Genomic DNA, 9,274 nt, shown 5'->3' on the forward strand with positions numbered 1-9,274 from the left:
AGGAGCCAACAGAAAGGAGTTTCCAATGAGCAACAGGAGCAGAGATGAGATATGTGCTAAATGTAAACTTGTTATGTGCTGTGGAGTTGGTTCACACTCATAGTGACCCTGTACAGGGTTTCCGAGGCTGTACATTTTTACAGAAGCAGAAAGCCTTATCTTTCTAACGCTGAAAAGGCAGCAAATGGGACACATCCCCCATTCAATTCCCACAGGTGTGGGCAAGTCCTCAGGAGTAGTTGTTAGATTGAAAAACTGGACACACCTTATTTCAAAACAAACAAAACAAAAGCCCCATATTATACATAAAAATTTAGAGGATAATTGAGAAAATCATGAGGAGAAATGCTTACTGAAAATCAAGCTCTTTAACTCAAACATCTCAGGGCTGAAATACACTCTTCTCTTTATCTGGGCAACAATGCCTCTTGATTTTGTTTTTATCAACAGTAAATAACTTTACAGAGAAACCCTTTCCTACTGGGCCAGTGTCTAGGTCTCCAAAAAGTCAAACAGCCCTAACAAAGCATAGCAATAGCGGGTTCCAAAAAAAGCTCCAAGGTCTGGCCCTTCCTTCCCAAACAACATCAAACACACAAAATCTCCTGTCATGTTACATTTGGTATTCTGAAATATGGAAGCATATTTTAAATACTCTTAAGGCATTTATTTATTAAAAGTTCTCTGCCAAGAGTTCACATTACCTTAAATTTTCATTTAGTCTTCCCGTTTCTCTACGCACACTTCTCCAGTAACCACATAATGAGTTCTATGGCCAGCCTCTGTGTTCTCCAGGTGAGCCAACTCAATGTTAATACTGTTCTGTCACATGATAAAAGCTCCTAGTTCAAACTCATGGAAAAAAGAAGTGAGATTTCTGCAAACTGCACTTTAACAAAAGGTACTTTTTGCTTTTGAAAAGAAGCCAGTTATTCCTCAAAGAATCATAAAAGGGAGTATTTTACACATAATTTGGAGTGATGAATTCAGATGGTGCTCTGCTGGTTCATCCAGGCTGTAAATGCTCTTCTTGTTCCTTCTGTTGGCTCTCATCATCAGGTATTACAAAGCCTTCATCTATGGCGTAGAGAATGTCCACAATCCTCTGTAATACATGGTCACTTTCCCCCTCATTCTGATGGCAAATCAATTCAATGTTCTTTAGCTTTCCAAAGTAGAAATCTCTCTCCATCTCCAGGTCTTCAACAGTAAGTTTCAATGCATTCACCTGCTGCATCAATTTAGCAGCTTCATCATCCCCATTACCCACACCAGGATTCCTTCTCATCACACCCGGGCCAGCCTTAGAAGTTAACAGTAGTTCTCTGTGTTGAAATGGGCCTCTGTGGAGCTGCATTGCTAGTGCTGAGAGGTTTCTTCGGTTTATTCAGAGCTGGAGCCACAAGGGAAGGAGCCACTGCCATTTCTTGACCTTTTCTGGCAGCTACAGGGTCATAGTCTTTTCCATCATCGTTTGCATTGGAAAAACTTCTTGTACCACTGAACAAATTCAAAATTTTCCTGAAATTTCCCTTTTACTAATTGTCCACCGGAATTATTTGGTCAACACCCATTCTCTTAAAACCTGCTTGCAGAATTTTGAAGTTCTGGATATATTCACGTTCTGGCTTAGCCTGGAATTTCACTTTCTTCAAGGCAATAGAACCACGGAATAGCATGTCCATACAGTGACAGTAAGCATCCCCTGAGTACAAATGTTCCATCTTTGTCAGGTTCAACTGCAGAGACTCATTTATCCAAGCCAGCACGTCACGTCGACTTAGGCTGTCACTGGTGACCCACATCGAGTATATGTTCACTGCCAAATTCAGCTCTCATGGGCGCAATGACCTCACCTCCTCTACCCCCATTACCTATCGATGTAAAGTCCTTAATGTAATCTTAATATATAAGAGGAAGGTGGTTGCACTATAGCACACTTACTGTTATACCTATATACTAAAGGCAAATGAGATAGTCCTGGTGTGGTGTTTAGGATAAGCATTGGACTGTGAACCACAAGGTCGGCAGTTTAAACCCACCAACTACTTGTAGGAAACCCTATACAGGGTCACTATGAGTCAGAACCAACTCCATAGCACTTAACAACAATAGGCTAAAAGAAGAAAAAGTCACTTGACTGTTTCCAACAAATTCAGCTGGATTCCAGAACACGTGTTTCCTGTCTGGGTTTGGTAATCCAAGCCTTTGTCTCCAGGCCTGTTACTAGCGCTAAACCATTTTTGGTTCTGATAAGTGTTTCCAGTGTTGTTTCCTGATACTCCTGTATTCCATTTGGAGTCTTAAATGCTACCATGCAACCATTGTCATGTCAGACTATTCAACAACTCTTCCTGCAACAAAGGAACGGGAGAAACTAAGCCTGTGTCACCTAGTTCACAGAGTTCTCTGGACATCTACCTGGTAAAGATCATTGAGTCACATCCTGAAGTAGAATTCTGTCTGTCCTTGTCCTAGAGTGGGGTCTCAGAAAGACAAATGCATGTTCCTGCCATCTGGGAGCTGGCCTGGCACAATGTTACTAGATGACCAAGCACTCCCAGCAAAGTCATGATGCTCTTTAGTTGAACATAACTTCACAGAACACTGACATCAGATAGGGCGATTTCGTGACTATGGTAGACAAGGACAAAAAGAAGACTGCTTCATAAGCATATGTGAACACAGACAAAAACATGAGCACTGTCTGCATCACAAAAGTAACCACACCCCCTGTCTCCTGGCTGATGTGTGTGCCAGGAGCTACCTTACTAATTATCCCTTTTGCCCCCCCCTTCCTCTTATTTTGAGTCCCTGGGTTGCTGTTAAATGAAAGGTTGGAGGTTTTAATTCACCCAGAAGCACCTTGGAAAAAAATCCTTTGGAGCATAGGTTTATTCAAACACACATGGGGTCACCAGGATTTGAACTCCTGGTGTGTCACTGTGGGCTAATGCATCAGACTGCAAAGTCATTTGAACTGCCTGGTCGGTGGTTCAAGTTCACCAGCTGCTCCTTGGAAACCCTATACAGGGTCGCTGTGGGTTGGAATTGACTCAACGGCACGTAACAACAACAACAACAACAACAGAATTGCACCCACTTCCTGATAGCATCCAATCTAGCACATAGATCTACTTCCTTGAACATTCTCCCAAAGCACCTAAGTTGAGTCCCAATCCTATAAGCTTTCTCTAATATACTCCTACAGAGCTCTGGTGGCGAAGTGGTTACGAATCAGGCTGCGAACCGCAAGGTCAGCAGTTTGAAACTGTTAGCTGCTCCGTGGGAGAAAGATGAGGCTTTCTGCTCCCGTAAAGATTTACAGCCTCGGAAACACTGTTCAGGGTTGCTATGGGTCAGAACCGACTCGACGGCACATAACAACAACAATATACTCCTACTGAAAACCCCATGTTTCTTCATAGTGTTCTATGTCATTGCAATGAGCAATAAACCCTGCTTGTTTATCTACTGACCTCATCCTGATGGTCTTTGGTTGGAGAACATTGACAACATATATAAAAGGTCACTTTTGTAGATATATTCCTGCATACCCAACTAGAGACAGACTTACAGAACAGTGAGTTAAATAAAAATGGAAATTACCACAGAAGATCATCTCATGTTATAACTTCCTACTGATTGTTGTTGTTGCTAGATGCCATCAAGTCGGTACCGACCCATTGCACAGCAGAACGAAATACTTCCCGATCCTGAGCCAGCCTCACTACTGTTGACATGCTTGAGTCCGTTGATGCCTCCACCTGGCCAATCCATCTCATTGGAGGTCTTCCTTTTTTCTCTGACCCTCCACCTTACCAAACATGATATCTTCCTCCAGCGATTGGTCCCTCCTGACAATATGTTCGAAGTATGAGAGACAAAGTTTGGCCATCTTGGCCTCCAAAGAGCACTCTGGCTGCACTTCTTCCAAAACAGATCTGTTGGTTCTTTTGGCAGCCCATGGCACTTTCAATATTCTCCTCCAACAATGTTTATTTCTTATGTTTATGTAGTTAATGGATTCCTGGTGTGGCACTGTTGGATCAGCTCTGAACTGTGAACCACAAGGTGGGCTGTTCAAACCCACCAGCTACTCTCTGGAAGCCCTATACAAGGTTGCTATGAGTCAAAACCAACTAAAAGGCATTTAACAACATCAATGTGTTTAATACTACCTATTTAGATTATTATGATAGTATCACTCTTTAAATAATATTTTATTTAAAAAGCCACTGTGGGTTTTTGATATTAAGAACAGGTTGGGAATCTCTTGTACATGTCAGTGGAATTAAGGTGGGAGCATCTGGATTCTATTTACATCTTTTCAGTACATTGTACTATTATTTCACCCATGACTTCTTTGGGTCCTAGGATTTATATATATATATTGAATTGAGCGGAGGTTTACATAGGAGATTATCAGTTTTATATTCAACATATTATATGCTTTGCTTCATTACACTGACTACAATCCTATCCATGCACCATTAGTTAATAGCATTTACCTCTATTCACTTTAACACTTGCATTCCTCCTTGTGTATCCTGCTACCTTCATCTTTCCTCTGTCAACCTCCCTCTTGCTGTATATTGCCTGCTCCATTACCCATGTTAGTATGCCTCTAGCCCATGAATAATTTTTCCTCTACACTCTCATCCCTACCCCAGGTAACCATCATAGAATGTTTCTTGTATCAAGAAAACCTTTTCTTAACTTTTTACAACAGCCTTCTCATACATCTGTCCTTTTGTGATTGACTAATTTCACTCAACAAATGTTCTCCAGGTGGAGTCCTGGACTGCAAAGTCGGGTAGAATCGTAAGGTCAGTGGTTCAAACTCACTAGCTGCTCCTCAGAAACCCTATACAGGGTCATTATGAGTCAGAACCAACTTGACAGCACTTGACAACAACAACAACATTCATTATGTTGTACAACCAGCATCACTACATTTCCAAAACTTCTATATCACCACAACCAGAAACTCAGAACTCTCATTCACGTCTTCCTAGAGCTCCTTCTACGCAGCAGCCGCATGGGATGATGTGCACAAGAGTCTCTCTGGCAGGTCACTGATGTCAGGTTTAATGTTTTTCACGGAAGATTCCGGGAAATACATGATTCCGGGAAATACACCTAGTCTCCTAAAGTTTGGGATTGCAGAGGAAGAAAGGGCTACTCATCCTGTGACACTATGGAAAAGGTTGTTAGTAGCAGAAGTTTAGGTAATCAATTGCTTTTTATTAGGTGCCTTGCAAATCAAAGAATTATCTGTTCACAGACCAAAAAAAGCCAAAGGGAAGAAATTGGTCTGAGGCCTAGAAAAATGCATGAGCTCAGACTGCCATCTTGTGGTTCTGAGTAGAATAGGCACGTCACGAAGAAATTATCTGATCAGGTAGAGATTCGGAAGGGGTGGAGGGGAGATCACATTGAGACCCCAGAGCAGGCATCTTTTACATTTCACCCTCACTTTTTTCCATTTTTTTAAATATGTCAGTAATAAAAGTAACAAAGTTATAATAAAGATATTATTTTATAATGTAAATTTTTTTTACTAATAATACTGGTGTTTGGGTGTGGTGCTGTAGGATAAGCACTGGACTGCTAACTGCAAGGTTGGCAGGTCAAACCCACCAGGTGCTCCTAGGAAACTGGCTGGACACCACCAACAATAATGTTATAAGAGCCCTGGTGATGTTGTGGGTTAAGTGTTAGGCTGCTAAACTGCAAGGTTGATGGTTTGAATCTAGCAACTACTCCAAGAGATACGAGTCTGAATGATCCCTTAAAGATTTATAGCCTTGGAAACCCTATAGAGTAATTGTACTTTGCCATAGAGGGTCACTGTAAGATTCAACTTGCTGACAGTGGATAAGAATGTTATCATTTGTTGTGACTAATTCTATTTTAAATCAGTATGTTAGTACCAGTTGATCCTTTTTAAATAACCAGTATAATCGATCTAGAAGCTAACAGGTATTTAGTATGCTAGGACAGAAGTGTCCCAATTTTACAGATAGTGAAGTTGAGTCATACCTAAAGTCACACTGGTAGTGAGTGGTAGATGAGGCCTTGAATGCAAGCCTGAAATCCAGGCCTTCTTCCAGTACTGGGGCAACAAGTAAGGTCTCCACCTAATCCCATCAGTCTTTAGAACCACTGTAATTGCTGAGTTGAGTCTGACTAAGACAACTCCATTTTTCCCATTCTTGTTTTTAAGAAACATTCTGGCTGGAGTTCTTCCAAGAGTCAGACTGTGCTTCACAGGGTTTTCAGAGACTGATTTTCAGAAGTAGGTCACTAAATCACCAGGCTTTTGTCTTCTTCTGAGGCTCCTCTGGTTGGACTTGAACTTTCAATCTTTAGGTTGGAGCCAAGCATGTTAACTTCTGCACAACCCAGGGATCCTTCTAGTAAAATAGACATTGTTAGTCTTGATTTAGAAATGAGAAAAAATAAGTGGTTGAGATCAGGGAGGTTAACACATTTAACTCATGGCTCAGGGAGAGTCTATACCTTGACTTCCATAATCCATCTGAGGATCTATCTCATACCTCCCTTACACCCACCTTGTGCTATCCTTCTCCCCATTCTGTCTCTATCTTACATACATCTCTCTTACATCTGGGCTTCCAACACTTAGCGGCTATGGCTCACCTTGAAAGACTGACTGACAAATTGTTAAGTGGTTGCTTGGTTGTATGCTATTGAGTTGGTCTGACTCATAGTGGTTCTGTATAGGGTTTCTGAAACTGCAAATCTTTACGGGAGCAGAAAGCCTCATCCTTTCCCCATGGAATCTCTGATTTTGTGATTAGCAGTCCAATGCTTATCCCACAGCACCACCAGTACTTCTTTGAGTGCTGTTTGTCTCTGTCCTATGAGTTTGGTTGGGTTAGTGGACTTTTGGGGACAACTGGATAAAGACTTCTTGTCAATAACCTCAGGGTGCTGTGGGCTCCCAGGAATCAGATTATAAATCTGGGGTACTTAACAATCCAACTGTTGACAAGCACTTGTTTCCTGAACATGCCCAGTCTCGCCACCAGGCCAATGCGGATGCCACCTGAGGTCTGCTGGAAGAGAAACCTAAAGTACGAGTGTTTTTATCCTATCATGAGAAAAGCAATACCTTCATAATTTCAAAATACAAAGGGTCAGGTCATTTTAATTTCAATTATTTTGGAGTTTTCATTTCATTCCCTAAAACTAACTGGAAGAACAATGGTCAACACTTGTTCTCAACATAGAACGACATTGATCACATACTGAGTAAGTACCAGGCAACTAGACACCATGCTAAGGTCTATTTCTATATTGCTTCAGATAAGCCCCACAAAAATATCTCTAAGGCAGTAGCAATGAGATACCTGAGAACTGACTCTTACAAGGGGTAGGTGGCCCATCTCCTAATAACATGGAGATGCACAAACTAAGGGCCTGGATTCTAATATCAGATCCACTCCAATTCCAGCTGGTAAGGGAAGATCTGGGATAGCAGTGGGTCTGAAATCTGGATCCAAACTCTTATTTTATACACCTTCATATTACTAATCTTATTTTTGATAGTTGAATTAAATGTGCACTCTGAGCTTCTTGTTTTCAGTGCTTTTCTCCTTCCTCTCTGGTACAAGGATCAGGCATGCTAGCACCTTTGCTAGGTGCCGTTGTAGCACAGGTTCCCACAAATATGTTGGTGGCAGGTAACCTTGAGTTGATTCCAACTCATAGTAGCCTAAGTACAATGGAAGGAAACATTATCTGGTCCTGTGTCATTCCCACAACAATTGTATGTCGATACCATTGCTGCTGCCGCTGTATCAATCCGTCTTATTGAGGGATTACTTTTTCTTTTTTTTTTTTTTTTTTGCTGATTCTCTAGCAAGTATGATGTCCTCCAGGGTCTGGTCCATCATGGTAAGTATATGAAATGAAGTTTTACTATCCTCACTTCTACAGAACATTCTGGTCATACTTCTTCCAAGACAGATTAGTTAATTTTCCTGCCAGTCCATAGTAGTTGAAATCATGTGGGAACCATGTCTGACTTCCATTGACTTCACAAGGAGGAAAGAGAATCAAAGTCAAAATCAGCCAAAGGCCGATTTTTTAGCAGAGGTCAGACATGCTTCCACTGTACAACTTTCTTTATCCTATTCTGACACCATTCATTCCTCCCACAGCACTCTCTGCTTCATAGCTGGGTTTGATAATCCACGGTAATGGCCACACAGAGCTCATAACAATAGTCACAATGGAGTTTATTAGGGAAGTCAACAGGGTACAATTAAGGATCAAAACCAACTCAGGATGCAGCAATTTTCCAGTCAGAAACACCTCTTGTCTGACAGGCTTCAGGCATGCCTCATTCTTGTTTTTGGCCTCTGCCCTGTGCTACAAAGTTTTTTTAGCCAGTCTTTGAATGCCCAAAGGGCACATTCTTCAAGCCAGTTTCCTACACTTTACTCAGTCCATAGGCCTAGAGCCCGAAGCTGCTCTGACTCTCCATGCCACTGTTACAGCAGTTTTAGATTCGAGGATCTTAGAGCAGCCCTAGGCCCAAATGTGTCACAGCAGCTCTTGAACTGTCATCGAAGAAACCAAGGCCACCCAGAGAGGTGAAGCAGAGTTTCAGATTTTATTAAGCCGGCTGGCTCAGAGGAGCTAATTTCTCCAGATTATGAGCGCTGAATACAGGGCAGTGCAGATTTATATGGGATCAGGATCAGGGAGGGGTTATGTTGTGGACCTGTTTGATAACAGAAACAAAACAAAAGGATTGGTTCCACTCAGTAACCTGATTAACATTCTAGGGTCTCTCCTGGGCGGAGAGGGCAGTAAATGTTTTTACCTTTTCCTGGTCATCCCCACCCTTTGATACCTTTTGTGATCTTTTGCCCAGGGCATAATCTAAATGTTGCGTGGGTTCCACCCATTCCAGGTTTGCACAGGGACATGGGCAACTTTCTGCATTTTTACAAGGTCTTTTGCTGCCAGATTCTGGTCATCTATTTGTATGCAGCAGTTAGCAAAATATAACCTTCTCACATACCCCTCCTCCCTCTGCAGCCAATAAGTAGTTTAGGGCTACTCTCAAAAGAACCAATAGATCTGTTTTGGAAGAAGTGCAGCCAGAGTGCTCCTTGGAGGCCAGGATGGCTAAGTTTCGTCTCTCATACTTTAGACATATTGTCCGGAAGAAACAATCGTTGGAGAAGGATGTCATGCTGGGTAGGGTGGAGGGTCAGAGAAAAAGAGGAAGACC

The 9,274-nt window shown here is 41.9% G+C and overlaps 1 pseudogene; it reads right to left on the minus strand.

Moving 5' to 3' along the window:
- Window positions 1-1,006: 1,006 nt before the first annotated feature.
- LOC102834572 overlaps window positions 1,007-9,274 on the minus strand; it is a 10,161-nt pseudogene continuing 1,893 nt past the window's right edge.

The sequence above is a fragment of the Chrysochloris asiatica genome, unplaced genomic scaffold (genome assembly GCF_000296735.1).
Source record: "Chrysochloris asiatica unplaced genomic scaffold, ChrAsi1.0 scaffold00080, whole genome shotgun sequence".
Taxonomy (NCBI): domain Eukaryota; kingdom Metazoa; phylum Chordata; class Mammalia; order Afrosoricida; family Chrysochloridae; genus Chrysochloris; species Chrysochloris asiatica.